Genomic DNA, 19889 nt, shown 5'->3' on the forward strand with positions numbered 1-19889 from the left:
CCATCTTCAGGGCAAGGAGACGACTCAGAAGAAATTAAATTTGCCAACACCTTGATCTTGGATTTCTAGCCTCCAGAATTGTGAGAAAATTAATTTCTGTCATTCAAGCCACCCAGTCTGTGGTACTTTGTACAGCAGCCTCAACACATTAATACACTGAGTGAAGACGTGTCTTTGCAACGAGGTGACTCTTGGTGGATGCCTTGATACCTTCAGGATAAGGACTGACCATCAAAAAGAACAGTCACATGATTAGAGGGTTGGAACTTTGGGCAGCTGGATCTCCAGGGAGGGCAGGGTGCTGGAGACTGGGTTCACTCATGTGGCCAAGATTTACTCAACCATGCCCAGGTAGAGAAACCCCAATAATAACTCTGGACCCAAGCTTGGAAGATCTTCTGGTTGGTGAACATATTGATGTGCTGGGAGGCTAACATGCTGGGATTCCATGAAAAGAGGACACAGAGAAGCTCTGAGCCCCCATCCCCCAGACCTCGCCCCATGAGTGTCTTCCATTTGGCCATTCTTGATCTGTATCCTTTCTGATGAAACTGTAATAGGTGAGCATAAGGCTTTTAGTGACCTCAGTGAGTCGTTCTAGCAAACTCCTGAACCTGAGAGGGTCATGGAAACCCCCAAATTTATGGCTGGTTTTCAGAAGTGGGTATAGTCCCTGAGACTTGTGGCTGAAGTCTGAAGTGGGTGCTGTCCTGAGGAGGACTGAGTCCTTAAACCCGTGGGGTCTGAGGCTAACCTTGAGAATTCGTGTCAGAAGGTGAATTAAATTGCAGGACACCTAGTGGGTGTCAAGACAATTGGTGTCAGAACAGTAATAGTCTTCTAAGAACCCTGTTGTTTGAATTCTTTACACAAAGCATTTTTTTCTGTTGTTCCAGGTGTAAAACATTCCTTTCTTAGAAGGAATGTTCCTCTAAATGTTCCATTATTTAAGGTTATTAAGACATTTTAGAAAGTGAATCTGAGTTACATTAAATGTAGCTGACTAGTTGATTTTTGTGGTCTCAAATGAAATCAAATACTGAAAATAAAACACCAGTTTTGGATCATTTTGAGAATTCTTCAAACTCCACTAGTTCAATATGAATAGAAATAATATTTATTATTTTATGATATTTGCTTATACTATCACAGTGGAATGGTCTTATGACAGGTAATGCTCAGATGAAAATATCAGAGACTACAGCCTTTTCATGACAGTACTTAGTTTCATGGCAGTACTTAGATCATTTGTTTTTTCCAGATGAGGCATACTTGTGACCAAAATTTATGGTGGGAAACAATAGATTCGAACTCTATTGTTTACTGTTGGCTTTTTAAAGATAAAATAAGAACACTTAAAAACAGAAAGGGATGAGGATTTTTACACTAATTAAAGCCATAAATTATGCTAAAAAGAAGGATTACCTGAGACAAAGAAAAAAAAAAAGATCCTGATTACTTTGTAAAATATTTTAAATGACAATGCTGGTAGAACTTTCCTATAGTCATTGGTTAAACTGAAGTTTAAAGTCTTGAGATGGAAAGAGGGAATAGCGCCTGAGAATGTCTTTGCTAAAGCATAGAAAAGGATTTACATTTAGAAAGACAAACCATTTTATTAGACTAATGACCAGGAGCCTTCTCACCTAGGCACGGGGTAAAGTCGCTCTGTGACTCTTTATCCTGGCTAGAAGTGGAAAGAAACAGGGAGAGGGAGAATACTAACCAATTCAGCCCCCTAAAGATTTTCATAAGCAATACACTTTGCTCATCCAAACAACCCAAAGTTCTGGTAACAGCAGCTATCTGACTTACTAATAGCCAAAGTATATTACATCCCTGTGACTTGTTTACTATACAACTGGAGGTTTGTACCTCTTAAGTCCCTTCACCTATTTCCCCCACCCTCCCACCCCCACTCCCTTCTGGCAACCACCTGTTTGTTCTTTGTATCTATGAGTCTGTTTTGTTTTGTTTTGTTTTGCTTGTTGTTTAGATTTCACACATAAGTCAGGTCATGTTGTATTTGTCCTTCTCTGTCTTACTTTATTGCACTTAGCACAATATCCTCCAGATTCATGCATGTTGTTGCAAATGGCAAGATTTCATTTTTTATGACTGAGTAATATTCTGTTACACACACACACACACACACACACACACACACACACACATATATATATACCATATCTTCTTTATTCACTTGTCAATTGTTACACACTTGGGTTGCTTTCATATCTTGGCTATTGTACATAATACTGCAATAAACACTAGAGAGAATATATCTTCTCGAATTAGTGTTTTTGTTTTCTTCAAGTAAATACTTTCTGAGGTGAAACTGCTGATTATATGACAATTCAATTTTTAATTTTTCAAGGAACCTCAATACTGTTTTCCATTGTGGCTGCACCAATTTACATTCCCACCAACAGCGCACGGGGTTCCCTTTTCTTCACATCTTTGCCTGCAGTCATGTGCTGTCTTTTTGATGACAGTCACTCTAACAGGTGTGAGGTAGAAGCTCGTTGTGGTTTTGATATTGTCATTATTCTTAAGGTTGACATCAAGTGGTTCTAATAATGCCAAAAAATTTTGGAGAAATCCAAGAAGAATACTCATAATTCCCTTAGCAAAAGCAAGAGCAAAGGAATTGCATAAGTGGAAGTTGAGTTAAATTATGTCCAAATTCTTTCTTCTGAGAAAGAAACAAAGCGGTCAGAAACTGGTACAAATGTGGTACAAATATGACAGGATAGAAAACACGGAGACCAAAGCAATTACTCCTTTAATCTCCTAGCATGCAAACATTGTTGTAGAAAGTTGGAATGAGATTTGACCCCAAATTAAATGGGAATGAAGTGATTTTTTTTCCAGGAAACTAGTTAAGAAATTAAGAGGGATGTGGAGCTATGGTTATTAAAATAAAATTTAGTAAAAGTCAATCATGTGTTTAAAAGACAAAAGCAATTGTTTACAGATGTTCTCGTGGGTGAGAGGAAGGCCGCGGTCTATAGTGACCTGAGGCACGTCAGATTTTTTTTTTTAAAAGGAAAACCTATAATATAGCAAGATGTTCATCAACTCCAACCACAATTTAATGAGTCTCAAGAAACAGAGGAAATGTATATAAACTATCACCTTTTTAGGCATTGAGTAAAAATTATTTGTAATTTATCTTAAAATGGGTCAGCCAAAAAAGTTATGTATATATGCGTATGTTGCTCAGTCTAGGTTTTGGGTATACGGTTATTCACTGAACAATTCTCCATACTTTTCTGTGTGTTGAAAATTTTTTATTAAAAAAAGTCTAAGAATCAGTTAACCAAACAAAAAGAATTTGAAAAGAAATATACAAAGGCTAAATAATTCAAATACCCCATTACTGGTGCCCAAACGAAGCAAACACCATTGACTCTTCCTGAAACTTGGTTAAAAGGCACAAATAAAGACTAGTTTCCATCTTAGGCCTATTATAAGAGTTTATATATTTGTATTACATAATGCAAATTGAGACCTCTGGGAAACAAGTAGAATGAATACATTTTCATTGTAATCAATTAAAATAAAGATGTTTTGGTGTTTGTATTTACACCAAAGAGATAGATAGTATTTGCCAATGCATAGGATGAAATTCTGAAATCAACTGGTATGTGCCCAGCTCTGTGGAGGATATATGCCCCCAGGGCATTTATGCCTGGACAAGAAAATGAGACTTCCACACAAAATAATTACAAATGATGTAAAATACAGAGCTAAATTAAATGCAGTTGTGGATTAAAATATATTATAGATTTACAAACATAGGGCATATCTGGTAGGCAGAATGGTCCCCCAAAGATGTCCATATTTTAATATGGACATATGTTACCTTTGTGGGTGTGATTAATTTAAGGATTTTGAGATGAAGTGATTACCCTGGATTATTCTGAATAATCACAGAGGTCCTTATAAGAGGACAGAAGGGGAGTCAGACATGACCAAAGAAGCAGAGGTTGGAATGATGTAGGGCAACAAGCCAAAGAAGGTTGCAGCCTCTAGAAACTAGAAAAGGCAAAGAAATGGATTCTTTCCTAGAATCTCTATAAAGAACACAGACTTACGATTTCATTTTAGATTTCTTCCAGAACTGTAAGATAACAAAGAGTTCTGATGTTTTAATCCATTCACTAAGTCCGGGGTAATTTGTTACAGCAGCAATAGGAAACTAATTGCTGGGGTGCTGCAGTGGTCAGGAAGAAGAGGAATCAATAGTTATTAAACAGAGAGGGCTTCACGGGGGAGATGACACATGTGAAAGGCTTTGAAGGCTGTGTCAGTTGCAGATTGTCTGTCTGCGTGTAACAGAAAGCTATTACAATGATGTAAGCAAATAGAGTCACTTATTGTTTTCACACCACAAAGAGTGTGGAAGTGGGCAAGCCAGACTGATTACAGTGAATCTGTGACATCAAGTCTTTGGGATCCTTTTAACGTTGGGCATTCCATCCTTAACATCCGTTCAGCCTTACAGTTGCCTCATAGCCAGAAGATAGTTGCTCCATCTCCAGCCTAAGATAGGAAGAAGAAAGGAACAAAGAGGGAAACGTGGTACCTATATCAGGAAGGCAAAAATTTACTGGACATCCCAGCAGATTAACCAGAACTGTGTCACCTAACCATTCCTAGCCCAAAGAAAGCTGGCAAAATGTAAATTAATGCACCAAACAAAACTGGGATTCTGCTAGCAATGAAGAAGAAGAGAATGTACATTAGACAGGCAACTAGGAGCATCTGAAAGAAAGGACCTACAAGTTCTGAACAGTTGCAGAAGCCAGGATGGCATTCTAAACAAGACAGCACATCACCAAGTCGGGTAGAAGTAAACTTAGAAGGGGGTGGAGAGAAAATCATTATCATTGGCCTCCCATATAGGACCCTTCTTCCTACCTTGGCACTGTTCTCATACTCATTAATTTCCCACAAGTAGCTTCACTCTTTGTGGTACTGAATGCCAACAAGAAGGCACTCCCACTTTCTACTCCCCCATCGTGTCAAAACTCCCTGCTCCAGGGAATCTTCCACGTTTCTCTTTCCTGCTCCATTTTCTGCGAATCAGGAGGAGCCTCTCCTTTACTTTTCCTCAGCCTGCCTGTTAAGATGATGCCAACAGAGACATGAAAAGAATGTGTATGTTAGAGCTTTCCACCACTTGCTGCTTGGAACCCCTTTGCCACCAAGTGAACAACCCAGGCCAGATGCTGGAGGAAAAGAGACAATGCAGAGAAGGGCCTGAGATGTTCCCAGCCATCCTGGCTGAAGCCTCTGATATGTGAGCAAGGCCATTCTCAGGCATCCACTCCAGCTGAGCCATCCGGCACCAAAAGAACTGACCAGCAACCCCCAGGATCCTGAGGAATAATCAATGTTTGCTGCTTTAAGTCACTAAGTTTTGGCATCCTTTTTATGTAGGAAGAACTAACCGATGCTCACGACATTGAAGAGTGTCATTTTCCCAGCCTTCCGCCATGGATAGTACCGTGGGATTAAGGAAGAGGACTACAGCAGCACAGGATTTAGGGGTTTAGAGGCCAAATACCACATAAACTTACAGCTCACAGGTCATGAATTTACAGCTATGAAAAGAGATTAATGGGAGATGAGATTGGATAAGTAAAATGAAGCCAGATTATGGGGAAATTATGAAAAGTTAGATATTAAGGAAAGACAGGAAAAGGACATGACGAAAACAGTATTTTAAGATACATTTACTGAAGCTCTGTAGGGTGTACTGGCAGAAATATAAACCACAAACTGGGCAGCTGCTATAACATGGCCACTATAATGTAGGCATGGAGGGGAACCATAAAAGGCCACTAGAAAATTACTTTAAAGCAAAATGTAGAACTCTCAAGAAATCTTATATTTTGTATAACTGTACAATATAAACAACGATGGCAGAGACTGGCTGGTTGTTTACCAAGTCTGTTTCTCTTCCCTCCTGGGCCCACAGCTAGTCTACACTTCCCGGACTCCCCTGCAACAGGGTGTAGCCATGTGCTGAGTTCTGGCCAATGTCATGAGGGCAGAAGTAACCAAATCCACTTCGAGATCTGAACCATAAAAACTGCTGAGGGCTCCTCTGCCCTCTCTCTGTCTTTCCTTACCTACTGGGTGAATGGACAGGATTCTAAGAATATTCCACAAGATGAAGGTGACTAGGTCTGCAAACAACCACATGGACTCCTGCCTACCGAGTAGAAACATTTGCTTTGGACTTTGCAGGGGCAAGAATTAAACCTTTACTCTATTAAGCCATTGAGATGTGATGGTTTGTTTGACATAGCAGCTAGCATTTCTCACCCTACGTAATATGACTCTGTAAATTCAAACCTACTGATTTATAATATTTTTGACCAGACTAAAAGTGGAGAATACAGAGAATAAAGAATAGGCCAAGTAAACAGGCAACTTTCATGGAGTGTAATAAACACAATGTGAGACTTGCAAAGATGGAACTCATATCCTAATATTGGAAGGGCTTATCTTGTTAATAAAAGGCAAATACACAAGAAAAGAGGCAAAGAAATGGCAACGTTCCAGAGTAAGTCAGTAAAGCCTTGTCTGAAAATCCAGGATTCTGACAATATATGCAAATTAGAAGGTATTTAGTTGGGGATAAAAATAGAAACAACACAAATTAAATGGCTGTGGGCGTGCTCCATAGAGCCCCAGGCTAGATGAAGGTCGCTGCTCTTCTAAAAGAGGTTACAAATTCAGGCTAGCGTTCAGTTGGACTAATGACATCCACAGCTTCTAAAAGTTCCCTTCTGCTGAAAATCGAGTATCAGATTCAGTCTGTACTTTCCCTGCTGGTAATTTCATCTCTCAGAAGACACAGGAAGCCACAAAGGGAACCGATGTTCCAGACCTAATTCTGGGAAATAAGGGAAATGTGGTTGGTGATTGGATAGAACAGGTCATTTTATTTTTTATTGAAGTAGAGTTGATTTTCAATATTGTGTTAGTTTCTAGTGTATAGCATAGTGATTCAGATATATCTATATATATATTCTTTTCATATGTATATTCTTTTCCATATTCTTTTTTATTATAGATTATCATAAGATATTGACCATAGTTCCCTGTGTTATAAAATAGAAACTTGTTGTTTATCTCTTCTGTATATAGTAGTTTGTATCTGCTAATCCCAAACTCCTAACTTATCCCTCCACCCCCTTTTCCCCTTGGTAACCCTAAGTTTGTTTTCTATGTTTATGAATCTGTTTCTGTTCTGTAAATAAGTTCATTTGTCTCATTTTTAAGATTCCACCTATAAGTGGTATCATATGATATTTGTCTTTCTCTGTCTTATTTAATGCAGTATGATAATCCCTAGGTCCATCCATGTTGCTGCAAATGGCATTATTTTATTATTTTTTATTTTTTATGGCTGAGTAGTATTCTGTTGTATAAATATACCACAACTCCTTTATCCAGTCATCTGTCAATGGACATTTAGGTTGCTTCCATGTCTTGACTATTGTAAATAGTGCTGCTATGAACATTGGGGTGCATGTATCTTTTTGAATTAGAGTTTTCTCCAGATATATGCCCAGGAATGGGATTGCTGGAGCATATGGTAACTCTGTTTTTAGTTTTTTAGGGAATTTAGAATCTTTAATAGGGAAAGAAAAGAAAGCTGCAAACTGTTAGACATGCACCAGGTGCTTGAGAAAATAGGATATTTGATTATTTTAGAGAAAAGATGGATATGATCAGAGATCCTAAAGAGGAATTTGTCACAAGAGGGCTCAGGTATTTTAAAAGTATGAAATTTTAGGTATATAGTCCTAGATATCCTGTCCTTTGTTGGAGGAAGGTAGAGACATTTAAAGTAATAAATAAGATTGCATAAAATCTCTCTGATTAGCTCAAACTTAAAACTATACATTAAAAAAAAAAGAATAGACATAGACACATAAAACCTGTAATGAATACTTACAAGTATAGGCTTTGTAGAAACAGTATCTGTTTTCCTTAATTCTGTATCTGTAAAAATTATGTCAGAAGACTAAAAGCCTCCATAAGTAGCCCACAAACTAAGAGCAATGAGAGCTTGTGTAACATGGCACAATCTCAACACAGAGTAGAGAGAAGACACCTCCACTTTTGTTTCCATATTTTCCATTATAAAGAATGATCCTAATATTCAAGTTGGAATAAACAAGTTAAATACGGCAATAAAAGGGAATGACCCTTAAAGTCAATGAGAAGATAGTAGGAAGCCATCCAGATGTTTTTCAGTGTGTAATTCAAAACCAGTTCAAAAGGACAGACTAGGCACATGTTTGACTTCCTCTCTACCAGACCCCACTGAAATAGAATAAAGATATACAAATGTAACCCACATAAATGCCCAGTTCCTAAATTATCACCTCAACATGGTTTCTTGTTCAAAAAAAATTTTTTTGACATGTAAGTAAGATAGTGGGGAATGCATTCTTAATTAACAGTGAACATCTGTAACATTCTCTTTTTCTATCACCTCTTTTATCTATCTCCTCCACCTACAGCAGCATCTACCCTATTTCTCTCAGTCTCCCATCTTTCTGCACCTTCTCTCTCTCTCTCCCACCCCTGTGTGTGTGTGTGTCTCAACTTTCACACACGCCGGCTCCCTCAGCTTCCTGTCTGTCTTCCATTCCCAGCATCCCTGCTGTAATATCTCACCACTCTAAGGAGCAGCTGGAGTGTCAGTTCTTCCCTGTGAGCTGCATCAGATCCACTCAAGAATTTCTAAAAGATCTAATGTTTCTCTACTTTTCCCCTTAAAGTAGAAATGTGTGGAGTTCCCTAGAAAGTGTAATTTTCTCACAATAACAAATTTTCAAATCTTTATAGAGAATTTCTGATTACCAATATGCTCACTACCCTAAAAAGAATAAATCTATAGATGTGATGAAGTTAAGACAAGGCGGCATCAGACAAATGCCTTTGACAGGCTTTTTGATGGGATGTGAGTCGAATCATACAGGCAGCCAGAGTTGGGAAACAAAAAAAAAAACTAATGAACAAACAAAAATTCCAGAAACCTAGAATTACAGAGGTAGTAGAAGCAGAGGCAGAGCCATTCTTCTTCACAGAATCAAGAGAGGCCCAACTCAAAGTCGGCAAGTAGAGGATGCATTGCTGGATCTGGGGCAGTAATCAGGTAAGAAGACAGTGAGATGCATTTCTGTCCCTGTCACGTAAAAGCAAACTGCTCTGCTGGTCTTCGCTACTCAGTTTAAGGAAACAAAGTATTTTCCAGACCAACAGCTGCATACGAGGTGTGAGGAGCTGTGCTGATTTATTCCAGCAAAGAGAAAATATTAGGAACAACAGAAGAAATAAAACGCATCACCTAATTAAGTTTATAATAAGCTACTCTCATTATCCAGGATAGATCTGTCTTCTGCACAGGCCAAATGGACAAGACAAGTGAAGAAGTAACAGGCATGCCTTGTTTCATTGCATTTCACTTTACTCTGCTTCACAGATTACTTCTTTTTTTTTTTTTTTACAAATTAAAGGCTGTGGTAACCCTGCATCAAGCAAGTCTATGACACCATTTTTTTCCCCAACAGCATTTACTCACTTCTTGTCTCTGTGTCACATTTTGGTAATTCTCACAATATTTCAAACTCTCTCATTATCACTGTATTTGCTGTGGTGATCTATGAACAGTGATCTTTGATGTTACTATTATAACTCATTGAAGGCGCAGATGATTAGCATTTTTCAGCAATAAAATATTCTTAAATTCAGGCATGCACATCTTAAAAACATATTGCTAGTGCACACTTCATAGACAGTACAGTGTAAACGTAACTTTTACACTGGGAAACCAAAAACTTCACGTGACTGGCTTTACTGCAGTGGTCTGGAACCAAACCTGCAATACCTCTGAGGTTTGCCTGTAGGAATCACCACCCATGCATCTTTCAAGTCTTTGATGGTAACATTAATCTCTGCAGTTCCCCTAGGATTCAATATTGCTTTTGGTTTACAAATTTGTCCATTCTATTGTAACAAACCTTAAACCGCACGTCAGAGTGAATATTTGCTAGTTTCTTAATATGTCTATTCCAACTATCCATTTAGGTCCTGGGCAAATAACCACAAGACACAACTGTGGATCCAGTGGGCCCACTGTGATGGAGACTTGGGGCAAAACTCCACTTACCACCTACATTTGTCAAAATGGTCTATGTTATGCAACAATAACAAATAACCACAGGAATCGGTGCCTTACAAAAACAAATCATAATTTCTTATTCATTTTACAAGCTATCATTAGTTAGATATGGCTCTACCCTACAGTGTCTTCACTCCAGGCTAGTAGCTGCTGTCTGGAGCATTGCCTGTCTTGTAAGGGAGGGAAAAGAAACATGGAAAAGCATTAAAAAAATGTGACTAACAAATTTCTTCTGTACAGCACAGGGAACTATATTCAATATCTAGTAATAACCTTTAAAGAAAAAGAATATGAAAACGAATATAGGTATATATGTGCATGACTAGGATATTATGCTGTACACAGAAACTGACACATTATAACTGACTATACTTCAATTTAAAAAAAAAAGTGTCTTAAATCTTTTGCCCCAAATGACATATGTCATTACTGCCCGCATTTCATAGTCAAAGCAAATCACATGCCACTCTGCGGTTCAACATATAATTCCGCCATCTTGAAGGCACTGCAGGGAGAGAAAATGGAATATTTGGCAAAAGTAATAAAATCTACATCATCATCAGACCTGCATGGACTTCTACCCTAACTGTGGACCATTCTGGCATTTTGGAACCCTAGAAAATAGTGTCAGCTCAGAGGCAGTATATAGTAATCCCAGAAAAGTCTGGACATTTTTCTGTAGAAGATTTACAATATACAGCTGTAGCAATGTCACAGGTTTCTTCCTCCAGAAGACAGGCTTTTCCTACTGTTCAAAGAGTTCCAGATTTGAGAACTGGCTCAGGTCTGGAAATAGGATGAATAGCATTAACTCTCCATTGTGATTAAAATTAAGCCTCTACTCACAGACCTAGAACTTTTACATTTTATATATAAAGTAAAACCTTGTTACATAAAAGTAAAACTGCCCATCTATTTCAGTCTTAGGGACACCATGATCACTTGGCCATATTCAAAAATGTCTGTAATTAAACCATTCTGATTATCACTAGTCAGTCTTGTCTTGGCAGTATCTACTTGGTCTGTGATTCTGAGATCCGTCATCCACGTTGAAATCAAAGAGCCCATTTCTATGTCAGCATCTTCAGCTGTCAGCCCCAGTCTTTAATGACAGAGAGCAGAGAGCTTTCCAAGAAAGCTGGGGCTCCTGTGGCCAATGCCTTTCCCCAAGTTTTGATAGAGGCAGTATCCTCTGATAGGATGTATTATTTTACTAAGGCTGTCATAACAAAATACCACTGATAGGGTGACTTAAACAACAGAAATTCACTTCCTATTGTTCTGGAGGGTGGAAGTTCAAGATCAAGGTGTTGGCAGGTTTCATTTCTCCTGTGGCCCCTCTCCTTGCCTTGCAGATGGCTGCCTTCTCCCTGTGTCCTCATGTTGTCTTTACTCTGTGCCAGTCTTCCCTGGTGTCTCTTCCTCTTTTTCTAAGGGCATCAGTCATGTTGGATTAGGGCTCCACCCTTATGACCCCATTTAACCTTAACTGCCTCTTTAAAGAACTTGTCTCCAAATAGAGTCGCATAGGGAGTAAGGGCTTCCCCATATGAATTTTGGGGTGATACGATTCAGACCATAACACACTCTTTGCTAATTTTAACTTTCATATAGTAGATCTCATAAAACAGTGAATTCACTTGTTTTGCAATTCTTTAGTGCGTAAAAGAGCAAAATTTTAGTCTGGTGTTTGGTTACGTTGGTCCTGTAATTCTAAAAGAAGTTATTTTGCGGAAGTCACAGTAGCACTCTGATTTTCTGACAGTGTCTTAAGTAGACATTTTAGAATCTTGAGGTCATCACTTCTTTCTGTAATCTCTCCAGTGCACTGAGAAATATTTAATCTACCTCACACGCCCTGTAGTTCTCACTCCAACAATATCCACATATTACAGCAATCCCTTGGTCTCCCAAAACTGTACCCTTAATATTAGGCACTTCATTCTATGCAATACAGGTAATTTATGTAACTTTTTTGTCATTAATCAATATCACTACTAAGTAGGTCACCACTACTTCAAATATAGCAACTCCGATAACAAAGCCTACATTCCTATTTTCAAAGATCTTGTTCTTGGAACCACCCTTGGTAAGTGTTCAGCCTGGAAAAAAAATCTGTTATAGGTAGTCTAAGCAGGAAGTGATCTAATACAGTGATCTCATATTGTTGAAAGGTCTAGAGAAGTGGGTAGGAGCTGCCCATCAATCAGGAAATCACATAAAGATGCTGGTAAAGCAACCGTGGCTAGGTCTAAAGTGAATGTGAGAAAGCCACTTGCAGAAGCTCACATTAATCTATCACTATTTCTTATGAAAGAAGAATAAACTCTATCTCACTTCCTCCTTTCAAATCCTTTACGAGTACTTTCATTAGCTTACTCTAAACAAGAACGTTGCTGACAAAGAATTCTGGGAAACGTAGTTCCCAGAATTCCCGTGTCTACATACAGGAGGAGGCTGACCATGAACAGTACTGAATGCCAACAGACATATACCTGGCATGCATCTCTTTCCAGAAGCTTTTGGAGGATATGCCCCACAAAAATGAAAGATTAAGCCGCAAAGCAGAAGATCATGAGATCCTAGATACTGAGAATTCAGGACATAAGAAAGGCAAAAGAATTTTCCAAGATGATAGGAACAGGAGGTCCTAGGATGACAGCTGTGTCAGCTGACTATAGAGCAGCCAGCCCAGATTAGAATAGGAGGAAACAGGAATTTAAGAAAGGACTCCAAGGAAAACAAATGGAACTGATAGAATAGTTTGTCTATGTTCAGAGGATTTTTATAGTTCCACTGGAGAGATAAGGAAGATTAGGTATAGATAAAGGTACTAAAAAACCCCTAAAAAAATAAAAAGCAAGCAATAATTAACTCTAGGGAAAAAATTTTAAAGTACACTACTTGGTTTAATGAACAATGTTTATAGTCATAACACTATTAACACTAAATATTAGTTTAACCAAAATTGAATACATAATTATTTCAGAAGGAGGGGAAGGAAGGAAACTAAAAGTAGTAATGTAAAAAAGTTAAATTCTTACCATCAGTGATAAGACATATAGGTTAGTTCTAAAATGGATAAATCTATAAATAGTAATATGACCATATTAAGTTTAGAGCTGGAGGTAAATATGAGAATAAATAGCTAAAAGATGTAAAAGTGCCTGATTCTAGGAAGTGGTTAGTTGGAGATGGGGAGGGATAGAAAAGGGGCCTGCCACTTTCTGTTAAGAACCTCACAGAATTATTTGATTGTTAAAACTATCTATATACATGCAATAGTTCGTTATAAAATACAATAACTCTTTTTAAAAGATTAAATGGGAGATAAAGAGATGGAGACACAAGATGTAGCCCAATGCCTCTCAAATTTAATATATGTATTATTTGTATATATAATATATATATATATATATATATATATATATACACACACACACACATATACATATACATATACATATACATATACATATACATATACATATACATATATACACAAATTACCTGGGAATCATGTCAAAGTGCAAATGCTGCTTCAGTAGATCTGGGGTGGAATCTGAGAGTCTACAGTCTTTCAAGCTCCTGGTTCATGGACCATACTTTGAGTAACAAAACTATTTCTTGTCTTAGGGAAAGGGAGAGAGAAATAATTAGAGGGATACCAAGGATAAAATGAGGTTTTAATCATGAGATACCATATTGTACCACTGTTACCTTCTTTCTATTCTATCTTTTCCGCCTGAAAATCTACTCATTCTTTAACATCTAATTCATATAACATCTCCTCTGTGAAACTTCCCTGATCTTTTTCCCCTCTCCCAGTCTCAAGAAAAATTAATTATTTCACAGTTTGGGAGCTCCCCCCAAAATCTATGCCTATAGGAGTATCTATCTCATTGTATTGTTATAGTTGGTGTCTTGCCTGCTTCCTGCACTAAGTTGTGGGGACATAAATCATGATTTTCCCCCCAAATCTTGTAATCCTTGAATTTAGCACATGTATTGGAAATTTCAGAGTTTAAATAACTGCTTAGAAGAAACAAATCACTCAGGAATGAATATAGTAACAAATTATAGTCATTGGAACTGTTTGGAAGACAGATGCATGCTCACTTGGCGACGTTAGATTTCTTTATTTTGTAGGAAACTGATAACCCTATAACTCCCCTCCTAAGATTCCATGATTCTATGTCCTGGATGTTATGAAATAATAATAATATGAATATATGAAATATTTCAATGGAGATAGGTTATCATGCATTCATTAATTTATTCTGGGGAATATTATTAGCTTTTAACATATATGATTATAATTGATAACCTAAGTAATAGGAAAAGTATCCCTTAATATAGTAGAAAAATCCTTTAGTGGCAAAAAATACCCTTTAATAGAACAGAAATAGGAACCTACACAAGGTTTTAACTGTCAGGGTCACTTTGGTAAGATTCAGATCCCACAAACAAAACTGACTTCAACTTGGCAGCTTCTGCACCCTAAATTATAGGACTGAAATGAAAGTCAACACTCATTCTAATTAGGGTGATAAATGCTGTTAGCAATGAGCAAACGGGCCCAGAGAGGGCATACTGCCAAGCTGATTTTTAAATAGCAAGAAGTTCATTAAAATGATAAGGAAAGAGCAGTAAGGGACTGACACACAGTTCCAGCTTGTCCTGGGAGGCGGGAAGTGCCAGCCCTGGGCTGGATGTATCATTCCAGATCCTGAATTTAAGGCTATAGATGTCTGCTGAAGCAGGATCTAATGAAAAAAAAAAAAAAGAAAAAAAAGAAAGTAATAAGGGGAAGGAGCTAGGACAGCTGATGATTTGTCATCTGCCAAAATTTAGGTCTTCAGTTTGCACTTCAGGTCTGGAAGGGAACTTACAGATCAGTTACTCGTCAGTGGTACTTGCACCTGGATGCACGTTAGAATTACCTGGATACTTAAAAAAAAAAAAAAAAAAAAAAAGACTGACCCTTAAGTCCCATAACTGGGGATTCTCATTACTGGGTCCTGGCTTGAGTCTAGGACTCCGGGTCATTAATTTGCTTGAGATCACCCCGTTTTTAGTTAGTTGCAGACTAGAGATGATCATCATTGGTTTCCAGGTCTGCATCTGCTCTCTGCTATCCAGCTTCTGTTGTAACCACCTCCTGATATGCTACAGATACAATGGACAGCCATGCTCAGCATTTCTAGAACATCTTTCATGGTGAGATCAAAAGCATACTCAAAACCACGTGGCTCAATCCAACTGGAGAGACCATGCGAAAAGAGCTTATTTCTATTGGGTAGTATCTTGTCTCTTCATTCACATTACAGGCCAATCTTGCAGAAGCCAGGGAGTTCTGATTACAGTCTGGGCAAAGAAATAATAATTCTATAATTCCTGATTGGCCTGTTTCATCCTGCAACCAAACAGCTGTTGTCTGCTTGCAGAGTGTGCACACACGGACCATAACTCACACTCAGCTGTAAGCAGACAGTTCTCTCCAGCCATTTGCAGCTGCTCCTAAAATCCAGAATGATTTTATCATGATTAATGGCACTTACCTATAAATATCAATACTTCATTATATCTAACCCTGGTACACACCTTGACAATTACATTATAAAGAAATCTGGTTGGCCAATCATTTTAAAATATGTTGCAAATGGACAAAAAGGCATCATGGTATCTACGTCCCATCATGTTACCATTACTGTGACATGGAACTTGCCTCCCACTCCAGCATCAGACAGCTTCTTGCTGCACCTGATCTACCCAGCCAGGGAGACAGATGTCAGAAAAGCCACATATGCAAAATTCACTACAATCTTATGTTTGCTTTTTAGTATATTTTTAAAAAATACTGACCCAGTAAGAGGTCAAGAATTTAAGGCTTCTCTTGGCTTTGAAGCATTTTTGAGATAAGTAATTTTCATATTCTGATATGGTATCAGAATCACCTGGGGAGTGAGAGCTGGGAATTTGTATTTTTAAAAATTGATTTATTACTAGACTTTATTATTTAGATCAGTTCTACATTTATAGAAATTAAGGTGATAATACAGAGAGTTACCATATACATGCGCTCCCCCCCACAAAGAGTTTCCCCTATTAACATCTTACACTAGAATGGTACCTTTGTTACAATTAAGGAACCAATATTGATATGTTATTATTAACCAACTTCGGTAGCTTATTCGGATTTCCTTTGTTTGTACCCAATGCCCTTCTTCTATTCCAGGATACCACATTATGCATGTAGCTGTCAAGTGTCCTGAGGCTCCTCTTAGCTGGACAGTTTCTCAGACTTGTTTTTGATGCCCTTGACAGTTCTGAGGCAAATGAGTCAGGTGTTTTGTAGGAAGGCTGTCTATTGGAATTTGTCTGATTTTCTCATGATTATACCGTGGGTTCTGAGTTTTGGGGAGGGGTATCTGAGGTAAAGTTCCACTTTCATCACAACATATCAAGGGTACATACCATCAACATGATTGGGGACTGTTGTTGACCTTGGTCATTGACTGAGATAGTGTGTTTCTCCAGTGAAAAGTTACTTTCTCCCCTTTCCACGTTGCTCTCTTTGGAAGGAAGTCACTTTGTACAGCCATAAGTAAGGAGTATGCTGCCCCTCCTTTAGGATGGAGGATCTCATGATCTATTTGGAATCTGTCTGGATGGGGAATTTATCTCTTCCCAATTCATTAGTGCACTGATATAAATTATACCATGGATATTTATTTTAATTTATTTTATATGTTGCATTATCATCTAAAGCTACTTTATTTTGTTGCTAAAATGTTCAAGCTTTGACCACTGGGAGTTCTTTTAGTTGGCTTCTGTGCACATTTGACATACCCCTTTAGTGTATGTGTGCATGTGTGTGTGTGTGGGCATGTATATATCTATAAATATTTCCATATTAACCATCCACATTAACATGAGTTTTTACCAAAGCCTCACATTCTAGCCCATTACCATATGGATGATCCTCTCGCTTTTCTGAAGTCTCCCACTCCAACAGGAAAAAACTTGATTCCTGCTGCGCACCATCCATTCACTAAGTTGTTTGGTCCCAGCACACATGTACAGCAGTATCAGGATTATTAATGCTTATGTCCATGAGAAACAGCTTTTTTGACTAGAGTCCAGCATTATGTTCACACCCTCTGGCCTTTGGTCTTACAGACTCCACTCATTTCCAAAGCCACTTATTCCTTCAAAGAGAGTGTTTTATACACTTGTAACATAGTTAAATTCTCTCATCACAATCTACAATCTTTCTTGGAATCCCCTGACTTCCTAAATAATTTTTTTCATTTGCACATATTAAGGTTCACTTTTTTCCCCCAAATTTATTGTCTTTTTAAAAAATTTTTTTTAAATTAAAGTATAGTCAGTTTACAATGCTGTGTCAATTTCTGGTGTGCAGCATAGTGTTTCAGTCATATATATATATATACATATATTTCTTTTCATGTTCTTTTTCATTATAGGTTACTGCAAGATACTGAAGTGGTGTATAGAAGCCTTTTCAAACTGGCTTCTTTCACTCAGCAATATACATTTAGTTTCTCCCTGTCTTTTCATAGCTTGACAGCACATTTCTTTTTATTGCTGAGTAATAAATACTCCACTGTATGGATGTACCACAGTTTGTTTATCCATTCACTTGTTAAAAGACTTGCTTCCAGTTTTTGGCAATTATAATTAAAACTGCTGTGAACCTTTTTGTGAAAGTTTTTGCATGCACATAAATTTTCAACTCAATTCAGCCAATACCTAGGAGTGTGATCACTAAATCATACGGTAAGACTGAATTTAGCTTTGTAAGAAGCTGCCAGACTGTCTTCCAAAGTGACTGTTCATCTCGCACTCCCATCAGCAATGAATGAGAGTCCCTGATGCTCTGCATTCTCACTGGCATTTGATATTGCCAGGGTTTTGAATTTTAACAGTTCTAACAGGTCTGCAGTGATATCTCACGGCTGTTTTATTTTGCAGTTCCCTGATGGAGAGTGATGCTGACGCTGAGCATCTTTGCACACGCTTCTTGGCCTGCTGTGTGTCTTCTTAGGCAGCATCTGGGTTTGTGCACTTTTGAATGAGCCTTTTCAGTGATTCTGGTGAAGACCAGCGTTAGAGGGCCATCAGCCCAGACCACGGTCTGCCCCTCGCCTCTACTTAATTCTTTGTCTCCATTGCAGTCACCCTAGATGGCAACAAGGACATTCTTCCTTTTGCCTGATTTCACCACCAAACATTTTTTAATCTGTGAAATATCACCTATTCATTGACAATCTATTTAAATAGAAAAGTGATCTCTACCCAAAGGCCTGAGATGGAGGTAAATGTGAAGGTGCCGGAGTCTGAGGATGGGCTCTTGGCTTATACTTGCTGCTTAGAGACACACTCATTTCTGTACTTTGATGAATATATACCCCAGGGAAGTGTGATTCCATGGGCCACAGTCACCTGGTCCACCTGTCCAGGTGGGGGTATCTGTGCCACAGCTGTCAGTCCACCATTCAGAACACAAGCGCTTTCTATGGAAGTGTAATAGAACACGTAAGTCCACTGGTAAACAGTATGACACACAATTGAGAATAAGGCTTAAAACTTAAGTATAAGCAGATAGCTCCTCTTCCCACACTATAAACATCAGTTCTTAAACCATGAGCACTGAATCCAACACTGTTTCTATCTTTCATTTGAAGAAGAAACTTTCCACTTCCTCTGAAGTCTAAAGTCAGGTCCTGTGTGCCCCAAACTTCCCGGAGACTCCTCATTTTGTACCGTGTTCTCAGGAGTGTCAGACAGCACCCTCGTTTTCACAGAGAAGGGGTCCTTCACCTCCACACCTCTCCTAATCAATGGCAGGGTGCTCTTTTTTCTGCCCAGGTCCTCTCAGAAATGCTTAATAGTTTGTAACGTATTTTCTGTTTACTCTCTTTAAAAGGTCAGAACGGACCAAAATAATAACAGTAACTTGAAAAATAAAAATAATTATGCATTCCTAAACACCTGCAGATGTCGCCAATTGCCTTCTCCTTGCACCCCCCCCAAACAGGGAGGCTTTGCGTCCTTGGAGACCAAGTTCCTGCTCTTCCAGTCACCATCCCCCATGTTGTGCAGCTCTGGGAAGATATGAGCGTTTTTGCATCTAGTTCCTAAAAATTATCTAGTAATTAGCCCTACTACCTTCTCCTAAAGCCACCCCTAGCTTTTGGCTAGTTATTCCTTAAAACCGCTTTTTTTTTTTTTTTTTTGATCTCTCCAAAATTTTCAAACATGTTTACAGTCAAGTCATTTTTCAAGGGTTATATTGTAGTTTCTTTCCAAGGCCTTAAAGAATCCAGCAATGGAAGACGACGTTATCGCTACTGCCTCTCCTAAAGGACGTAAGCCACCTTCTTTCTGTGCTCATTGTCGTCTGCCTTGGTTTCCGTGGAAAGCCATTTGAGCAGGAACTGCATTTACGTGTATGCTCTGTGTTACGTGTTCAGTTGGGGTTTGTTGCTCAAAAAGTGTACCTGTCAAATTATGGCAATTGGTTATTTTTGGCTACATGCTGACTTAAGCTGTGACCTTCCTGAAGTCGCATAGATTTCTCTGTTTTTCAAGTTTCTCCTGTAAAAATACTGACCTACATAAACAGAAACGCTGTGAGGATTAACTA

The 19889-nt window shown here is 38.3% G+C and overlaps 1 long non-coding RNA gene across 1 annotated transcript in view; it reads right to left on the bottom strand.

Annotated features, from left to right (window-relative positions):
* LOC116665917 overlaps positions 1-19889 on the bottom strand; it is a 74942-nt gene that overhangs the window by 26758 nt on the left and 28295 nt on the right. Inside the window, exon 2 of the long non-coding RNA XR_004322750.1 lies at positions 13727-13847. This is a non-coding gene — a long non-coding RNA (uncharacterized LOC116665917). The remainder of the gene's footprint in view (positions 1-13726; positions 13848-19889) is intronic.

This window comes from Camelus ferus, chromosome 9 (genome assembly GCF_009834535.1).
Source record: "Camelus ferus isolate YT-003-E chromosome 9, BCGSAC_Cfer_1.0, whole genome shotgun sequence".
In the NCBI taxonomy this organism is placed as follows: Eukaryota; Metazoa; Chordata; class Mammalia; order Artiodactyla; family Camelidae; genus Camelus; species Camelus ferus.